The 20,391-nt window shown below is 47.7% G+C and overlaps 1 long non-coding RNA gene across 4 annotated transcripts; it reads right to left on the bottom strand.

The window, feature by feature from the left end:
- Positions 1 to 1,708: 1,708 nt before the first annotated feature.
- Positions 1,709 to 19,731, bottom strand: LOC138425066 (uncharacterized). Of its 4 annotated transcripts, none has more exons than XR_011251082.1 (4): positions 19,597 to 19,731; positions 18,866 to 19,029; positions 14,053 to 14,216; positions 10,488 to 10,897 (listed from the first exon to the last, which is right to left on the bottom strand). It is a non-coding gene; the product is annotated as an uncharacterized lncRNA (long non-coding RNA). The 4 variants fall into 4 exon arrangements; XR_011251081.1 differs by having other exon boundaries at positions 18,866 to 19,130; positions 19,597 to 19,715; XR_011251083.1 differs by lacking the exons at positions 10,488 to 10,897; positions 19,597 to 19,731 and adding an exon at positions 1,709 to 2,057 and having other exon boundaries at positions 18,866 to 19,204.
- Between the last annotated feature and the right edge of the window lie 660 nt (positions 19,732 to 20,391).

The following is a 20,391-nucleotide window of genomic DNA, read 5'->3' as shown; positions in this document are numbered from 1 at the left end:
TGTCAGGGCTGGTGACAACAGGAACACCAAGCTCCAAGCTTCTTAGGGGAAAAAGATTCTAGAATCCAACCAAGCTTGTTTGTTGCGTGGTGACCTTTCTTCTCTGGCCCATGAGATGCTGGCCAGGGGGTCCCATCTGCTATCCACCCCTCCGCCCACATGCCCATCCACCTCTGCTCATCACCTCCACCCCAGTTTCTACTCTGCTCATCCCTCAACCCAGAAATCAAACTTAATCACCTTCTATCCAGTGTCTGCACTGAGATAAATAGTTGTGGAATGCTCCTGAGGAGGGAAAAAAAATTTCCAGCATTTAAAATATTGAGCCGCTCAGAAATAATTATTCATGAGGCTTTCGTGCATGCATTAGAGTTTCCCCTCGAGGCTGAGGGCCGCCTGCTGGAACGAACTTAGCCACTACTTGGCCTTTCTTTCCCCGTTTTCATTTTGCTCTCTCTTTTTTCTTCCCTGCGTTTGCAGTTCCTTAAAATATTCAGATTGAAACATTAAAAATGCTCATCAACAGGACATGGACAGGGTTATGCTGAGCTCATCAACAGGAGGAGCCCACTGGTGGGAGGAAGGACTTGAGATGGACTGTAGTGAAGAATGCCTGCAGGAGAGGCGGCGGGTATGCGGTTTGAGGAGACGGAGCTCTTAGGGAGCCCCAGTCTGAGGGGAGACACAGCCCAACCAGGCCCTGATAAACACTGGGGAATTCACCTAAAGAAAAGGACATGGTCCTTGCCCCTGAAGAACACCTATCTTATTTAGGAGACAGATACATGAAAGTTTTCCGGTTTGCTATGGTAAATGCTGGAGCCAAGATGGATCCACAGTTCTGGGGAGAGCCCTGGAACGTTCTCTGCAGGAGCTGGCCTGCCTCTCCTCTTGGCTCATGCACCTCGCATCTCCGTTTTGCTGTGGGGTCTTGAAAAAAGATAGGAACAGAAAGAACCTTGGTGTTGAACGTAGAATATGTTAACCTCTGTAATGACGTTTTTTACACTATGATGTTTTTATGACTTGTTCAGTAACAACTCTGAGACATGTCCTATACAGTCTCCCAAAGCTCCCTAGTGGGATCAGCCCCCCACAGTAGTTGCCCACAGTAGTAACTCACTCCCTACATGAGCTTTCTTCACTTTCTTATTTCTTCTTTTCTTTGTGGGTCCTTTCTGAGGTTATTTCCCCAATGGACTACTTGTCCCCACATCATTGTCTCACAGTCTGTTTCTGGAGAACTCAATCCAAGACCCTTGAGGTGAATGTCTCTCCTTTGACCAGCTAGAGAAAAGATCATACAACCAAGAGATGAGGGTACCGACCTGGGAAAGACAAGAAGATGCATCATATTGTCACTCTTTTTTCAGCTCCTGATACGATACCACGTACAGGAAGGGTGGGCAGATGCTCAGAAAGTATTCCATTGATTGAACTAACTCAAGTGCATTCTGTCCTCAACTTGCTGTGTGATCTTGGGCACATCACTTTACCTCTCCGAGTCACTGTTACCATCTTCAGGGAATGCATGACAACACTGCCTTTTTTAGAAGAAGGAATGAGACAATAGCTGTGAATAAGCCTTGTGATTCTAATGCCCTCTAAATTGTAAGAGGTGGGAGATTAGAGAACTGCCTCTTAGCCTTGGGGCTTCTTTTCAAAGCACCCAACTAGGAACATTTTATTGGCTAAAAAACAGCATCAATTTTCTCATTGAAATTCTTTTATTCAACAAAGTGAATAATCTTAGTGAAAGGAATATGCATTATGTTTTCTGTAGGATTCATTAAAGTTGTTTTCATTTTGACTTAAAAACACGCAGTTTCTGACTATTTAGTCTGAAATGGCTCTGTGCAAAAAGAAAGGCTGTTCTTCACCAATCTTCATTCGATAGCCGAGAAAATGGGCGAAGAAAGGCTGTGTCTTTCGCGGGGCCACAGGCTGCTTAGAGAAATTCATGAATTCTGCAGAGCCTTCGTGGGCATGGGCTCCAGCCACGCCCTGTGCTGGGTGTCGGTGTGCTGAGGCCCTGCTGTCATGGAACTGTCAGTCTCCTGGGGCATGGGATGAAATGAATAGTCACACTAAGGGTTTAACAATAAGTCTTATGATAGAAAACATATGTTTCTCTAAGAATTACAGTGGTGGAGCTGGTGCAAGTGGATGATGGAGGAAGTACCCAGAAGAAAGTGCTACCTGAGCTGAAGTCTGAGACATTATCTGAGAAAAAAAATCAAGGCGAGATTCCTAGAGGAGAGAGCATAAGCAAAGGTCCTGTGGCCCGAGGTGGTACATAGTGGGCTTGGTGAAGTGAAAGGAGATCCTTGAGGCCACAGTGCGGAGAGTGAGAGGTGGAGTGAAGAGGAATGGGGCTGCAAAGGTGGGCAGGGAGAGGCCACTGAGTCCTTAAAGGCTATAGGCATTACAACCAAGAGGGGAATCCAAGTTCTACTCATTTTTTCTTCGTAGTACCCCACACTGTATTATGAAAAAACAAGCATGCAGATAAGATGCATAGTGGACCCCGTATAACTACCATCTTGATTCTACACTAGCATTTTGCTCTATTTGTTTTTTTCACATATCTGTTCATCTCTTATCCATATTTTTTGTATAACTGTTAATATTTTATTATATATGCCTTAGTTCTTTCTAATGGAAAAAATAAAACCTCACAGATAAAATTCTACCTGAGCCCTAACCCAGGTCACAATCTCCTAGTTTAGCCAGTGGGGAACCCCAGCGTGAGATTAGAGAGTGGGAGGAGAGAAAGGATGGTATTGCCTTATTCATCTCTTGATCCATCTTATATTTTCTGCCATTCAAAGTGGCAAACACCAGCCATAAACCCTTCAGCCTGTGCCGGGAGCCAGCGCGAGAAACTCTGCCCTTGGCAAAGGTCATGAGGATGGAGGCTCGGCATTACGCAAAGGCGAGATCAAGCCTCAGGAAACCCCCTGTTCCCGAGCATCTACCCCCAAAACCAGAGTCTATTTTATGCTCTCACCTACACTTCTGACTTTATGGGGGGCTCTCCCCCATCACCATTTCTCTCGGAGAAGGAGTTAAGTCGCAGCTCCAGTTAATAAAGATTCCTGGGCGTGACAAGAGTGTTTCAACTTACAAACTCCTCTGAAGGTTCTCTAGCCTGCCTGAGCAGGTTCGTCCAGCTACATGTGATTGTTTACAGCCTCCCAACCATGAGAGGCATGAGATGCTTTAAACTTTCTATATACAGACTCTTTTGAGAAGTTAGAAAATTATTAGTATAGTATAGTAGATTGATTAGAAATTATATTGGTGAAGGGTTTTTCATTTGTTGAGCCAATATTTGCTGCTAAATCTCCATATTCCTTGCCCCTATAATGAATATAACTAGCATATAGGGGAAATAAGTATTAACCTTTAAGATTAATCTTGTTAACCTTAGGTTAAGTAAATTCCTTTCTTGATTGTAACCCACTACACCCTCACCCTATAGGAATGCAACTTTATTTGGAAGGTGGCACTTGGTTTAAGAAAAAATCACCCCTGGAAAAAACAAGTGTTCTGGTTGACTGACCGTTATCAGAAAGGGCCATAAAATGTCAGCAGGCCTCATGGCCAGAAGATGATGTAAAACCCATAAGACCTTTGTATAATTTTATATGAAGCACCTGATTGTGACAAGGGTCAGGTCTGCTGACCCCGCGTGACTCTGTATTCATCCCTATGTATAACAAAAAGTACATAAGCAAACCTGAAAAATAAAGAAATGGGATCAGTTTTTGGAAAGACTGATTCCCCCGTGTCGTTCTTTCCCCTTCTGGCTGAATTCCCATCTGGTACGTGGGTACTCACCAAGCCTGCTAATTTTGCGTAGGCTTCTAAGATCAGACTGGGGAGGCCTCAGTGCCTCCTCTCCTTCGGGAGAATGGAAAGACACCTGTGGCCTACGTAGGTGGTGATTGGTATTCCACGTAAACCAACTTATTCAGCCTCCTTTTCTCCATTAATCTTTCTACTACACTATTCCTTTCTAGTCTCTCTTTATACTTCTAGTTAAATAAGTTCTTTCCTAGGACGCCTACTCCGTCTCCCCTTCGAATTACCCTGGATCCACCGGGGCTGGACCCCGGCAAGCCTGCATATCGTAAACAGCTGAGTAACCCAACTTCTTACCAAGACACAAAACATTCCATCACTCTAGAAAGTTCCTTTGTTCTCCTTCAGTCAATCCCTGCCTCAAACTCCCAGGCAACCGCTGTTCTGATATTTTGCACCATACATTGACTTTGCTTATTCTAGAACTTCATGTAAGTGGAGCCAGTCAGTATATCCCCTTTTTAGCAGTGCTTCTTTCACTCCACATGTTTTTGAGATTCATCCGTATTGTTGCATGAATCAATAGTTGATTCCTTTCTGTTGAATACCATCCAGAGGATGTGAATTTCACAATTTGGTTATCTACTCTGTTGTTAATAAAATGTGGGTTGTTTTCAGTTTTGAGTGATTATGAATGATGGTGCTATGAATGTTTTCATACAAGTCTTTTTGAGGATGTGTGTTTTCGTTTCTCTTGGGTAAATTCTCAAGAAAGGAATTGTTGGGTCATAGGCTTTGATGTCAGTTTCATTTTACGAGAAACTTGTGGACCTTTCCCAAAGTAGCTGTACTATGTGCATTCCTGCCCTGAGCGCCAGTGAGTTCCAGTTGCTCCACTTCTCATCAGCACTTCGTGTTGTTAGTCTCTTTCACGTTTTAATTGGTGGGTGTGTGATGATGGTTCGTTATGGCTTTCATTCATATTTCTCTCACGGGTAACGATGCTGAGTCCTTTTTCCTTGTGACTTTTGGTGAACTATCAAACTCCTTTGCCTTTTTTTCTTCTTAAAGTAGATTGTTTATCTCCTAATTATTGAGTCTTAGGAGTTCTTTATATACATCCTGTATCTACATCCTTTGTCAGACCTAATGATAATTATTTATCCAAGAAATATTTCAGTGCCACCGCTACACACTGGGCAACGTACTCAACTAGACGGCATGGAACCTGCCTCGTGGAAAGTCACAGTCTGGGTCTCCTGACCACTAAGCCCAGTGCTGTTCCTACTACACTCAGCTTTTCCTTCAGGGGACAGCTCTGGATTCCATATGTCCCCAGGATCCTGAGCTAAGCAGGATGACCTGGTTTTGAAACCCAGCTTGGCCGTTTACTTGTTGTGTGACTGGGGGCAAGTCACCTAATTTCTCTTAGTCTCAGTTTATACTCATCTATAAAAACAGAATTTCAGAAACCCCTACCCCTTGGATTACTGTGAAGTTTAAGGAGGCGAAAGTACCAGGTGTTAAGTAAGCCTGCAGCCATCTTGGCCTCCGTTCTCCCCTTTCCTTGGTGACAAGACACTGTCCTAGCTCTCTGTGGCAGCAAGGTGTGTTCTGTCCTTGCAGGACTCTAATGGAGAAAAGTATTTAGGTTAAAAATGAGATGTTATGGGGACTTCCCTGGGGGCCTAGTGGTTAGGATTCCGGGCTTTCACCGCCATGGCCTAGGTTCAATCCCTGGTTGGGGAACTGAGGTCCCGCAAGCCGTGGGGGCACAGCCAAGAAGAGAGAGAAAGAGAAAGAGAGAAATGTTATGATAGTGCAAACAAAGTGATGGGGACTTACTCTCCCCCGGCTGCAGGGATAGGCCCCTGCTTTTCAGAATTGATGAGGTTTTCTGAGTGTGCTAATGGAGTGTGTTTTTAATGAGCTTCCTGATTTCTCTCCATCACCAAACAGCTGGAGGAGAAGTGCACTGGCATGAGAGTGAGGAGACTCTGGCCTGGCTGGGTCTCTAACCGGCCGTGTGCCCCCCGGCAAGTTCTCTCACCCACCTCCTGCACACCCTTCCTTGTAACAGGAGAAGGTGGACAAAGGGATTTCTAAGGTCTCTTCCAGCCAATAATTCTGTGCTTGTGAACTTCTTTTGCCCCTGGCAGAGGCTGCACCACAGCCGGAAGACATTTAAAAACAGAATCAGCTGTCAGCAAGCATGAGCTAAGCATTTTTGTGTGTTCTTATATTTGGGGGGAGGCACAAGAGGGCTCTGAGATGTGACGTCACCACGCAGAGCCTCAATCACACCCAGATTAAACAAAAGAAAAGTGTCAAAAGGAAAGATATTAGTCCTTAGAAAAACAAAAGCAAAAACAGCCATGGGTTACTTGGATGCCTCTGTGTTTCTTCTCCTTCAGCCAACTTCTTAACCATGAGAAACTGATGATTCTTCTGATTCATCCAATTGATTAGAAGGTTGGGGCTGGTTTACCTTCCCCTTTCATTTCTGCCTAATTAGAAGACATGCCTCTGTTGACGGACACCCCTTCCCTGTGAGGGTTTCTGAAAGTTTTTTTCTTTTTTTCTTCCCAAGAGTTCTATATGGGCGAGATGAAAGCCACATCTCTTCTCTAATTTACTAATTTGGTAAATCCAAAGCTTCGTGGGAAGGCTTTGTGCCAGCTGTGGTGGAGCAGGATGCAGGCTCATGGGAGCAACAGGAAATGGGCTGGCAGGGCTGGGAGGGGCCGGGCTGGGAGCCGCTTCAGTCACCAGCCACTTAGGAGGCTGCATTCTCTCGTGCTTCAGAGCTGCCAGAGCTGCCTGGGGCACATTGCTTCACCTCTCTGAGCCTCAGTTTCCTCATCTGTAAAATGGTGGCGGTGTCCGTTTGAGAGCGAAGTGGTTGGTGAGTGTGAAGCAGTCAGTGTTGGACGCTGCATGTCGCAGATTCTGCGTTCCTGTTAACTTTAGGGCTGTCATTGACCACAGGGCAGGGAACTATCTGGGAAGCCACAGACACGAGAAGGTCCCAGATTCTGGCCGTTTGGACCTTGGCAAGGGGCCCCCTGCCTAGACACACAAGTGCAGCCTCAGGAGCCTCCTCTGTCCTTTTCTCTTGGGATGCTCTTCTGGATTTTCCCAGAGGCTCTGTCCTCCAGGGACAATGTCCCCAACATCCTTTTCCCTCTGAAGCTCCTGGTCTCCATTTATATGTAAATTGGACGTCTGAGTTCAGAGGCCACAGTTTGTTGGATCTGGCTTTTACATTTCAAGGGAGGCAGAAGAAATACCACCATGGAGAGGGATGCAATTTTCTACCCAGAATAAATCTTCCTCTTCCCAGCCCCCGACAACTTCCCATTAGAAGGTGCTAGGACCAGGGGCAGTGAATTTTCTGTCCCAAAGTGTCTCCCCAAGACTGCTCCCCAGGGGGCTCCTGTCACAGGGGCCCTTGTCATCTTCCATCAAGTCCTTTCAAGGGCCGGCACTTTCCACCTCTTTAAGCTGTTTTATACCTGCAGCCAATGCTTCCGAACAAGAGAGGCAGGGTACAGGTTCGCCTGGGTGCCCATTCCCGCCCATAACACTGTGCCTCTCTTCCTCCTGCAGGTTCTGCAGGCTCCAAGACCAGCTGGAGGGGTGGGTGGAAGAGGAAAGCCTGCTAATAATACGGTCTAACTTCAGGTCAGGTGTCCGGCCACTGACTATCTCACTTAATTCTCAAGAACCCTTGCAGAAGGTGTCGTTATTAGTCCAACTCTCCAGATCAGGGAGCTAAAACTCAGAAAGGAAAACTGATTTGCCTGAGGCATGCCCTTTGTTAGCAGGGAGCTGGAGCAGGAGCCGGGCATTCTGACTCCCCAGGGCAGCCTGCCACCCTCTGCTGTGGGGGTAACCCTCATGGGAAGTGGCCAAACTGGGATTTGACCTTCAACCTGTGCAACTTCTAAACCCTGCTTCTTCTGAGGACAGATTCACCCTAAGTATCACACTCTTTGAGTTTTCAAACATAAATAACATGCAGCAAAACCTAGAGAACATCATCACTCTTCTGGATGCAATTTAATGTACCTTAGAGATTCAAGGAAGCCTGTTGGGTTCACTCAGGAAGGCAGGAGCATCGCTGATATGTTGATTGCTCAGACAACAGGCAGGGCTAGTGATCAGCCGAGACTTCTGGGAAGGAGAACTGGGTAAGGGAAAGGTTCCCAGCACTGCCCCAGGTTAGCTGCTTATGAGAATGGTAGTGGATTTCAGAATCAGAGCTGAGCAAAACTTGTAGAAGACTTGTTTTTTTTTTCTTCCTTACACGGTTGGCCATGCCGTGTGGCAAATGGGATCCCACCAGTGACTGAACCCACAACCTCTGCATTGGAAACTTGGAATCTTAACCATTGAACCACCAAGGGAGGTGATTGTAGAGGACTTTTGGGATGTGAGGACAGTTTGATCCCAGCTTCCAGATAGGCACATAATGGCAAGTAACAACAGCTACCACTGGATTTATACTTTAGGCAGCTCTTATATACACATATACAGTTCATATAGTATCTTGTTAAAGCTTATAAACCTATCAGCTGGGTATTTCCCTGGTTTTATGGATGAGGAGATGGCCAACCAAAGAAGTTAAGTAGCCCAAGGTCACACAAACGGAAATTGCAGGACTTGAGCGGCCCAGCTCCAGAATATGCATTTTAGTCATGCTCTGTGTCCTGTAGCGTTTTCTGAGCCCCTGATGGGTGCCTGGCATGGTGCGAGGTGCCCCGCAAGCGGGGACCCAGCCGATGCTCACACCCCAGTGACGTGGGACTTGCCTGCACTTGCTGAAAGTCACACCGCCAGTCAGCTCTTACTCCTGCCTTCAGGAACGTTGGCCAACAGTGATAATTAAACAAGTTCACTCATAGATATCACATCAGAGGGGAGAAAGCTGCATGACATGGGAAAGGAGGAAGCAAAGCACTAGGGGTTCAAAGGATTGGAGGTGGGGATGCTTTGCAGAACAGGGTTTGGGAGCCGGAGCTACTGGAAAGAGAATGGGCTTCTCCCCACTCCAAGCCTTTGAACATGTTCTTGCCATTAAAACTCTCTCCCCCTCCATTCCCACCCCACTCCCCCTGGCCAACACCAACTCGTCTCCTCCTGTCTCCTCTTAAGGGTTTCTTCCTTGGGTCCTTGATTGAAGCCCTGGGTCATGATAACTACTCTTTCCATAAGATTCCGGGCCCTGCAGATCTCCTCCACACCAGACATCACATGCTGATTGTCCTGGCTTCTTCAGTTCAGTTCAGTTCAGTTCAGTCACTCAGTCATGTCTGACTATTTGCAGCCCCATGGATTGCAGTACGCCAGGCTTCCCTGTCCATCACCAACTCCTGGAGCTTGCTCAAACTCATGTCCTTTGAGTCAGTGATGCCACCCAACTATCCCATCGTCTGTTATCCCTTTTTTCTCTTGCCTTCAATCTTTGCCAGCATCAGGGTCTTTTCCAATGAGTCAGTTCTTCCCATCAGGTATTGGAGCTTCAGCACCAGTTCTTCCAATGAATATCCAGGACTGATTTTTCCTTTAGGATGGACTGGTTTGATCTCCTTGCAATCCTGGCTTCTTACTTAAGGGTTTATGAACTACCTGGGGCAGGAGGATTGCCCTGCTCCATATCCAGCTTGCCCTGCTCCATATCCAGCTCCCAGTAGATAGTTGGTCACTCAGCACTAATTAAGAGATTGCCATGCTCCAATCTATCCCACCCTCAGCCAGCAGAATGAGCCCTGAGCCTAAAGGCCAGGGTTGTAAGAAGACTTGGGGTTGACCATGTGCGGCTGAGAGAGTGGAGCCTCCAGGGAAAATAAATGAGTCCCTGGAGCACGTGTAATAGCTGTGACTTGTCAGAAATGAAGACTCCCACGCTCACCCCAGCCTTGCTAATTCAAATCTGAGTTTTTAACAACATCTCCAATTAATGCTTTGTGCAAACATGGAAATGTGAGCAGCACTGATATCAGAGTTTCTGATAAGCAAGGTGACTGAGGCCGCTCTGGGACTTCACGGAGTTGGCTAGCTCCATAGGGGTGGCATGCAAGGGTCAAGTTCAGGAAGGGCCTCTCTGAGAATTGTATATGCTAAAGCCCAGGGATTAGTACGGCGACCCACTCCAGTATTCTTGCCTGGGAAATCCCATGGACAGAGAAGCCTGGCAGGCTGTAGTCCATGGGATCACAAGAGTTGGACATGGCTTAGTGATTAAACCACCAAACCAAGTGTCCAGGGGTGGGAAAGTTGGGACCCACACAAGTAATTGAATGTGGTCCAATGACAAAGATTGTTTGCCTCATTCTCCTCCTGTTCTTGCCTGGGTCTGGTTAGCTCTGGCCTCCCTGGGTAACCAGTCATGCATGTGGTAATCCGTAGAGTCTGAAGTCACTTTCCCAGGAGAGTCAGGGCTCAGTACACACATCTTCATCATATGTAACCTTGGATCTGACCATGCGTAGTATTCTTTTTTTCACACACTCAGTTTTTCAAAACACTCAGCAAGACACAATTCTCTACTTTAGGCCCTCTCCACTTACAGTATAATTAATTACTTAAATTGAGTTCATTAGTGGTACTATATTTAATTTTTTTAATCAAATGAATTATTAGTCTATTAATAAAAGATAAAGCTTAACAGCTCTTAATGAGCATTCAAAATAGGCAAATTATTTTATTCTGTAACACAATACCAATATTTATCCATGAAATGGGAAGATTGTCCCAAAGAGAAGCTCTGTTCTTTTGACTTAGTTCTCTTTACTACTAGCAAATATGAACTAATTAATTATGTGGCATAAAAAAGAAAGGGAGGAGGAAATGGAAACTTAAGTCCTGCAAACATATTTTGTCTCCTCTGGGCTCCCTTCTGTTCCCCACAACCAGGGGAGACGAGGAATCATCCAAGAAAGTTGCCATTGGCTCCGTGGCTCCCTGAACTGATCAAATAAAGTGTCCATCCCTCTTTTTCCAGATGTTTCTTCATAGGCATTGCTAGTGGAGCCTCTTGCAGAACCAGAAGAAGTGTGGGGTGAGGGGTGGGGCGAGCAGCTACAAGCTGAATAAGAAAAGCATCCTTGAAAATGCTGCGACTTTTATTACACATAGAATATAAAAGGCATGTAAATACAAATATTTTATTCTGCAATTTGAACATTAAATTTCATTGCCATACTCCATGTGTTTTGTTATGCAGGCTGGCATCTGCTAGGAATAAGATTCTGGAATTGCCTTTCCAGCTGGTGTAATTCTGAGAGGTTCTGGAATAGAATTTTGGAGCATCTCCTCACACCAAAAGGCTAATAGATGTGTGTCCGTACTATGTGTGTGTGATGTGTGTGTGTGTTATATATACACATGTAGTGTATACAGATATCTGTGCATGCACTCACTCTGTCCTTTAACTACTTGTTAAAATGCCTTCTAAGAGCTGTTGAAGGTGCTGAGTATTCGGCAATGCACCAGAATAGACAAAATCTCTGTCTTGGTGAAGCTTAGCTTCCCATGGGAGAGAAAGATCATATGCGAACAAAGAAATGTTCACCAATAAAGAAATCCAAAGCAAGGTGAGAGATGAGGGTGGTCAGGGTGCTCCCTGGGATAAGGGTGCCCAGGAAGGGCCTCTCTGAGGGAATAATACCTAAGCAGACACCAGAGTGAGGGGACGCGCCGGGATGTGTGGGGTTCCGGAGGGCTAGTGGTCCAAGGGGAGGGCCTGGCACAGGCAAAGGTGAGGACGTTCCTGGAGTGTGTGCAGGACACCAAAGGGGCCGGTGTGGAGAACAGCGAGGGAGAGGAAATCCTGAGTGCTGGATAATAAGCTCCTTAAAGCAGGGGGCGCGGAAGCACTGTCCGTAGAGAAGGAGGACTCCATAGCTTACCTGGCCCAGGCCCCCGTTATCTGGTCAAGTTAAGAACTAGGATTTTTCACTTAGGTCTCCCAACCACCAATCTGCCGCTCCCAGCCCCCAACCCCTGTTCTTCTGGTTCACTCAATTTTCCCAGTAGAGGCCTGAGTGGAAAACAACATAGGGCTGCTCCCTATTCAAGTGTTGACTGATCGAGCCTCTCACTCCCTGACTCAGCCCAACTCAGGTCAGGGGTCCCCTCTGGTATTTCCCAAACCTTCTCTCTTCATCTCTGACCTTCCAGAAAATGGCTGACCAATCCCTGTGTCCCACAGGCTGAGGATGGAACTGTGGTACGGTTCAGCATCTGTACCTCACACTTGTTATGTCTTTAACTGCTTCAGGAGATTTCATGAAGGTCTCACCAGGGAGGGAGCGGGAGAGGCCACAGGACCAGCCTCAGGGAGGGCAGGATTTATAGTGGGAAAGTCTGAGACCCAGGAGCAGCTGGGCGTTTTCCTAGAAGGCAGTGATGGGCAGACTCTGACTTGTGATAAAGAATCTCACATGCCAAGGTGGGGATCCCAGCTCACCTCAACTCAGCCCTGCTCCCAGGGGTCAAGGAAGCGTAACACCTTCTGTTTTTGGAGACCTGATGTATCTGTTAGTATGAGGTTTAGTCACACAACAGAACACCCAAATGCTGGTCTAAATAAGTTAGGGCTTGCTTTTCTCTCATGTGAAAGAAACCGTGGTGCTTTTGTGATGCTCATTTGCTCAGCTGTCTGACTATTTGCGACCCCATGGATTGTAGCTCCTCTGTCCATGGAATTTTCCAGGCAAGAATAATGGAGTGGGGTGCCAATTCCTACTCCAGGGGATCTTCCCGACCCGGAGATTGAACTCAGCATTGGCAGGCTGATTCTTTACCACTAGCACCACTTAAAAGAAGCCGTGGGGGTCAGCAATCCAGACCAGGCAAGAGGGCTCCTTGACTGAGGGCACCACTCAAGGGTGCCATCAGTGTCCCAGTTTCCATTCATCTTTCTGTTCCTCAAGGTCACCTCATAACAAGGGGGCTGCTAGAATTCCAGCCATCATGTAGGAGTTCCGGGCAGGAAGTGGGAGGATTTGGGGAAGGCAAAGGAGCATGTATCAGCTGAGGAATCCCCCTTTTAAAATTTATTCTATTTCATTTTTTCTAGCTTTATTGAGGTATAATTGACAAAATGGTAATATAGTATTTAAAGTGTACAATGTGATGATTTGACATGCGTACGTATATGAAATGATTCCCGCAATCAAGTTAATTAGCATATCCATCACCTTTCATAATCACTTATTTTGGTATTTTTCTTTTGTTTTTGTGAGAATGCTGATGATCTACTCTCCTAGCAAATTTTAAGTGTGGGATACAATTTTACTAACTATAATTACCATGCTGTATACTAGATCCTCAGAACTTATTCATCATCTTATAACTGGAAGTTTGTACCCTTTCACCAACCTCTCTCCGTTTCCCTACTGGCCTCCCCCCGCTCCACAACCCCAGCTCCTAGCAACACCAGTTTACTCTGTATCTGTGAATTAGACATTTTCTTTTTTGAGATTCTACATGTAAGTGATACCACACAGTACTGGTCTTTCTCTGTCTGGCTAATTTCACTTAGCCTAATGTCCTTTGGTTTCATCCATGTTGTTGCAAACAGCAAAATTTCTTTCTTTTTATGGCTGAATAATATTCCATTGTATACATACACTACATTTTCTTTATCCGTTTATCTGTTAACAGACACTTAGTTTGATTCCATAGCTCGGCTGTTGTGAATAAGGCTGCAAGAAACATAGGGATGCAGATATCTCTTTAAATAGTGATTTCATTTCCTTTGGATATACACCCAGAAGTGAGACTGGTGGATCAATAGCATGTTCTGTTTGTAATTTTTGAGGGGCCTCTGACCATTTTCCATAAAGGCTGTGCCCGTGTACCTTCCCACCAACAGTGCCCGGGGCTCCCTTTTCTCTACACAGAGGATCTCCTCTAAAAACCTTTTCCAAAAACCCCAACAATGACTTCCCCTTCTATTTTATTAGCCATCTCCATCTGTAAGGAAGTCTGAGAACAGTCAGTTTGTTTGTTTCTTTGCTTAAGTGGCATATTTCCATTCTAAGTAAATTATGATTCTGATAGAGGGGGCACAGAATACTTGGTATAAACCGCTGTCCCTTATGCAAAGGCACAAACCAGCTTGAGCTTCAGTCGTAGGTCCAGTGACTCAGGTGGAGGATGGCAGAGAACAGGGGGTCTCTTGAGGTCTGGGCTATTTGGATAGAGGAAAGGAACACCTGCTCTTAGGACTCTTACCTTCCAGATAGAAGTAGCATCAGAAGGACTCACAGAGGGTAGGAACAAGGGATGCAGAGGGGCATCCTTCTTGGAGTCATTTCGGGGTGGCCCTCCCTCAGTCTTGGATTTCCGTAACATCTCCAAATTAGCGCTCTGATCCCTAAAGTTTTCCTGCTTCCTTCCTTTGTGAAGTGAGGAGGATAACATGGTTCATAAGGCCATAGAGAAAAATAACAAAGGAAATTAATACAAAGCTCCTAACAAAATACTCGGCACATGGTAAGTATCTAAATACAGTAGCAGCTTATTATTGCTATTGTTATTATTTTGGGTGAGCCAGGGTCTAGTTCAGGCTTCCCTGGTGGCTCAGACGGTAAAGAACCTGCCTGCAATGCGGGAGGTACGGGTTCTATCCCTGAGTCGGTAAGATCCCCCGGAGAAGAACATGGCAACCCACTCCGGTATTTTTGCCTGGGAAGTCCCGTGGATAGAGGAGCCTGGTGGGCTACAGTTCATAGGGCGGCAAAGAGTCAGACACAACTGAGCGACTTAGCACGCACACAGGGTCTAGTCCATGTCTATGCATGTACTCCAGTGCTCCATAAACACGTGAGTGTGCTTGTGTGTGTGCACACAGCTGCCTGTGGAGGAGACGGCAGGAAAGCCAGAATGAGAGACCCTGGTGGGCTGTGGGGCTGACTGTGTCTTTGACTTTGATTCCTGGCGTACATGCCCTGCTCTGTCACTCCGCAGGCTGGAACAGGGCATGGCTGGGTAGGGACTGGTTGGCCTCTCACAGCACTGAGTTTCCATGGGAGGTGCTTTAACACTAAAAATTCTGCAGTCCAATTTTGAGGGCAGCAGGCAGAAAGAAGCTGGTTGCCTAGCAACCAGCCATTAACAGGAAATTAGTCTTTCATCTCTGAATGTCCTGTCCCATTTCCATCCCATCTCTCCCTGTTCTGCCAAACAGAAACACACACACACACATAGGCACATGTACAGACATACAGACACACACACAGAGCGATATAACTGAGTGCCACCAGGAACTTTAGAGAGAGGACTCACATTGCTGGGCTCACCACCAGCTTAAGCAGAAAGGTCAGAGAACCCTCAGCCACTCTTGTTCACTACCCTCCTTCAGAGGCTTCCTCCCTCTGCCCATCCTCTCCATTCATAGATTAGTCCTGTTAATCTGCTAGTGGTAAAGAACTCTCTTGCCAGTGCAGGAGATGCAAGAGACATGGGTTCAATCCCTGGTTTGGGAAGATCCCCTGGAGAAGGAAATGGCAACCCGTTCCAGTATTCTTGCCTGGAGAATCCCATGGACAGAGGAGGCTGGCAGGCTACAGTCCATAGGGTTGCAAAGAGTTGCAAATGACTGAGCACGCATTCCTGTTTATTTGCTGGGCCCTGATGTCTGTTTTTGTATATACGCCTTCTGTCTCCTGGTCAGACTGAGAGTTTCACGAGTCTGGGAACTTCCTTTGAGTGGTGCTAGCCAGCCTCTCAAATCTAACCCTAACCTGCTCTCGCTAATCTTACTCAAACTCTGTCCTGAACCCCAACCTCAAACTTGATTTTTAGCCCAGTTTTCTGGCTGCAGTACTGAGTTGGGGTGCATCTGTGGTCTCAACACCTCTCTGTGTATATGAGGCTTCGATGACCAGCCTGGGGAAAGAGAGGAGGAAAGAACAGGCCTGCTCATCACAGGCCCAAGTGACAGCAAGTGCAGACCAGTGTCTGGGGCCTCAGGCCAAGGACTACTTCTGTCTCAACCCTATCCCAATAGAAAAGGATGAAGCTATCCTCTTAGGTCACCTAGTAGCTCTCTCCTTTGAAACATGCCTTTCCCTGGATCCATCCTTCCCTGGTTGAATTTGCTGGGTGATGCTTGGAGTCCTCACAGATGTAAAGATACATAGAGGGAAAGCCCTATACACAAGGTCATCATCCCCAGTCTGAGTGATATTTTGAGAAAGCTGGCCTTGAAATCTTGAGGATGGTTCTCAAACTGTCCCTCCCCTCCACAGTCCAGTGACGCAGACAACTGATATTCAATTAGTAATGTCAGTTGAACCAAGCATTGTGATAGACTCTACTGTGATTCCCCAACTCCCGGCCCCAGAAGGAGTTCATGGCTCTGGGAAAGCAGTGGGCATGTAACTAGTCGACCCGAGTTGTTATGTGCCCAGTAGAGGCATAAGAAGTGCTACTGAGACCCAGGAAAGGAGTGGTTCCATCTGTAGTTGTTGGGTGGGAGTAAAGAGAATGGAGCAGGTGAGTGAATGGAGAAGCAGGTGACATTTCGACTTGGCTTTGAAATATGAATGGAAGCTTGCCAGACAGGAATGTTTGGAAGAGCGTGAGCGAGAGGGCTTGCCAAGCAGAGGAAACAGCCTGGACAAAGGGGCTGAGTATTTGTAAATAATAATTTTTCAGAATGCAGGGGAGAGACTTGCTATGTTTTAGAAACCAACATTTAAAGAAAAAACACTGATGACATGGAGGAGGTCTGGGCCTCAGCTCTGCCCCGTGACTGGCTGTGCACCCTTAGACCAGTTATGTCACAAGTTATATCACTTTGGTTTTCTTTTTTTAAGTATATTTATTATTTGCCCACACCAGGTCTTAGTTGCAGCATGTAGGATCTGGTTCCCTGACCAGAGATCGAACTTGGGCCCCCTGTATTGGAAGCATGGAGTCTTAGCCACTGGCCACCAGAGAAGATCCGGGACTTTGGCTTTCTCATCTGTAAAGGAAGGGGTTTGAGTGACCTCTGAGGTTCTTTCTAACTCTGATGACCTATGGTGCGTGTGTAGTGATCCTCTGATCATAGGAAGAGAAGGAGGCTCAGATGGGTGTGTGCAGGGGCTGGCAGAGAGCTGGACTGCAGGCTAGGAGGCCTTCCTCCTCATGTGCTCCTTCTTCCCTCTCCACCCCTCTGGGACTGACTACACTACTTCCCCGGGGTCACCAGGCAGTGCAGACCACTCTGAGAGTTGCAGTGACCTTTGCAGAAAATTGCTCATTTCAGATTTAATTGTATTTAAAATCAACATGGGAGGCTTTTGAGCGGGGACTGGCAGGTGCCCTGGAGTAGAAAGACCAGTTGAGAAGTGTCTTGGAGACCCCCTCTGCCTGAGGACCACGCTGAGCTGAGACAGTAGAAGTAAGACAGGGCAGGTATGCTTTCTTTCTCTCAAGAACGGGCCTTAAGAAGCGTTATTTACACTCAGGAGAGGAAGGCGATGAGCTGGGTGGAGGAAGGGCTTGTCCTGAATCTCCAGGGCCTCGGTGCCTGTGTGCTAAGTCACTTTGGTCGTGTCCGACTCTTTGTGACTCCATGAGCCATAGCCCCCCAGACCCTTCTGTCCATGGGATTCTCTAGGCAGGAACACTGGAGTGGGTTGCCATGCCCTCCTCCAGGGGATCTTCCCGACTAGGGATCGAACCCACATCTCTTATGTCTCCTGCATTGGCAGGCGGGTTCTTTACCACTAGGGCCACCTGGGAAGCCCAGTCTTTCCTAAATCAGCCCAGCTTATGTATCAACAGAGCAGGGTCCTGCCTAGATGCCTTCTCTTGACTACAGGAATGTCCCAGGAAGAGGAGAAAGGCCATATCATTAACACTGGACGGGGTTAGCCTGACAGGCTCTTGGGAGGCCACTATAAAGGAAAGACAGTGAGGGACCTTAAAGAGAGATGAGAGACCCCCAAGATGGACCGATGCTGTGTTCAGACCATTCGCCCTGAGATCTCTGGGCAGCCCTCCCACCACCAGGCAATGGCCTCATGGAACCCACTGACCCTGCCTCAGCCTGCCACGACCATAACTTTCCACGCCCTTCAAGGCCTCAGGGACAGGGACATTCCTGGCCTGACAGGAGCAGGGAAGGGAGCGCTTGACCTGCGGCCCCGTCCCCCAGGGTGGTCACTGACTCTGTGTCCAAGACTTTAACTCTTCAAAGCCTTTCCTTTAATGGGGAAGAAGTGTAATTATTTGTCGAATCAAAGGCTTCTTAGCTGTGCAGCGGCTGCTAAGCCCAGCACCCTTGCCTTGGTCAGAGCAGGGGCTTGATGACTTGCCATGAGTGGGCTTGTGCATATTTAATTTAATTTGTATTTATGGAGCCCTGGGTTGGCTGCCTATGCAGGCCTGTGTGCTTGACTGCTCTCTTTTCGGGCATTTCTGTCTGCAGGCAGACAGGTGTGTGTGTGTGTGTGTGTGTGTGTGTGTGTGTGTGTGTGTGTTTGGCATATACCCATGCACTGACGGACTCCAGCCTGTGTTCACCCACCTTGTATGCACACCTGGCTGGATGGTTCTGGGCAGTGTGCACCTGTGTCAGGATGCAAAGGGGATGCAAGGGTGGGATGAGAGCCTTTGGAGACCTGTGTGTGGGAGGGTGTCCTGCAGAGCGCCCAAACCATACCAGGATCTCAGAGAAGCTGTTGAAGCCTGGGGCCTCAGGGCACAGAGGGCAAGAAAGGCCCAGGTCCATTGCAATCCAGCTTCCCCAGTCTTGGGGAACTTCAGGAGACCAGGGTCTCTCTCTGCCCTCCATCCATCAAAGGATTTCCCATTGCAGCCCCTCAGGCCCCGACCATAAACCACGCCAGCACTTCCGGCCTCCTTTCCCCATTTGAGCAGTGACTTACAGCTGGTTGGGGACAGAGGGGAGGGAGGTGGCTGTGGGGGCTTCCTGGGCACCTGGGCAGAGGAGAGGCTGAGGCAAATGGGGGCCTTCCACCAAGAGGGGGGCAGACAGAAGCAGTTGGAGCCCCTGCGGTATCTCCCCACCTGATCCGAAGATAGATCTTACCTGGAGGGTCTGGGGCTGTGGAGTGTGGAGAGGAGGTGGGCTGAAGGGCCAGGAGTAGAGGGATGAGTCTCATCACCCGGAAGGGAGTTGCATTCTCACTTTCCATGGGGCGCTTGAAGAGAAGAGTCAGGTTTTTCTGTTTGAACCCGGCTGGTGACCCGGTACTGGTTTGAAGGAAGGTAGTAATATGTTTGAAAGAATGTACTGGGTGGAGTTGAGGGAGGCGCTACTTCATCTCAGGACAGCAGAGACAGAAGATTAATCCCTGTAAAAGGCGGGGTAGCGTAGGGGGAACTCGAGGGTTCTCCCGTCTCTTCTGCCTCCCTCCTCCTTCCCTCCTCCCCCAACCCTCCCCACCCCCCCACCCCCAGCATCCTCTTCCCTGGTTTCTCCACCCAGGCTTTCCTCTGCTCAACTGGCCAGCCTCTCTTCTGCGATCTCCCAGGGATGCTAACCGCCCCGAGGGACACTGTCTTGCTCCTCTCTCTGTGATCCACCAAAAGTTCCGCTGTTTCCCTTCCCTGGGAAGGGCAGGGAGGCGCTCCATGCTGCGTGCACGTTCCCTCCCAGCTCCTCCTTTCAGGGAACCAGCCAGCTTTCAGGATTGTTGAGGAGCAGCTTATAATTAACATTCCGGGCTGGTCTGTGTGCAGGTTCCGCAGGACTTGGAGAACTGGGGGTCACGCGGCTCACAGTCCTTCCCTCTCTCCCCGTTTCGCGCGGGTTCATACGTGTGAATCTTTTCTGCCTCTGTCTCATCCCCCTGTTGTTTATCTCCCTCCTCCTCTCCCGTCTCTTGGCCCCAGGCTCTGTGTCTCCTTCCTGCTCCTCTGGATCCCAGCTGCCTCTCGGGCTTTCACTGTTTCGTGGTTTTTTTTTCCACTTCCGGTTTCTCCTCCTGTCCTCTGCCTGCCTCTCTCTCTGAGAGCTCTGATCTTGCTTTCAGCCCTCCTCTCTTTAGGTCTCTCCCTCTGCAGGCCTGTCTCTATGGCTCTCCTGACACCCCCCTCTCTTTCTGACTGTAAATGTTCCAATAAATGAAAAAGGCCAAGCCCCATGTGCCTGGCAGTAGAAAGTAACTTTGCAACCCCAGGAGTGTGGCAGAGATTGTGTACAACAAAAGATTCATAATTACTGCCTTTCAGTACTGCTTTTTTTTTTTAAAAAAAAAAGAGGAATTCCAGGCAGGAGAGGAAAAGGGGCCTTCCTGAAGCGGCTGGGCCAAAGGACAGGCAGGCAGCAGTGTGTGTGAAAGGGCTCTGACTGTTTTCTCAGCCCCAAGATGGTGCACAGGTTATTTCACCTCTTTGGTCATCTGAATCCACATCCAAAAGCTTCTCTCCATCTAGGTCCCCTGTGCATATTCTGTAAGACTTTTTTTTTTAATGTGGATCATGTTTAAAGACTTTATTGAATTTGTTACAGTGTTGTTTCTGTTTTTACATTTTGGTTTTTGGCCCAGAGGCATGCTGGATCGTAGCTCCCTGACCAGCGATCAAACTCTCACCCCTGGCACGGGAAGGCGA

This window comes from Ovis canadensis, chromosome 20, assembly GCF_042477335.2.
Source record: "Ovis canadensis isolate MfBH-ARS-UI-01 breed Bighorn chromosome 20, ARS-UI_OviCan_v2, whole genome shotgun sequence".
In the NCBI taxonomy this organism is placed as follows: domain Eukaryota; kingdom Metazoa; phylum Chordata; class Mammalia; order Artiodactyla; family Bovidae; genus Ovis; species Ovis canadensis.
The sequence above is the reverse complement of the archived record's forward strand: the minus strand, read 5'-3'. Positions and strand labels throughout refer to the sequence as shown.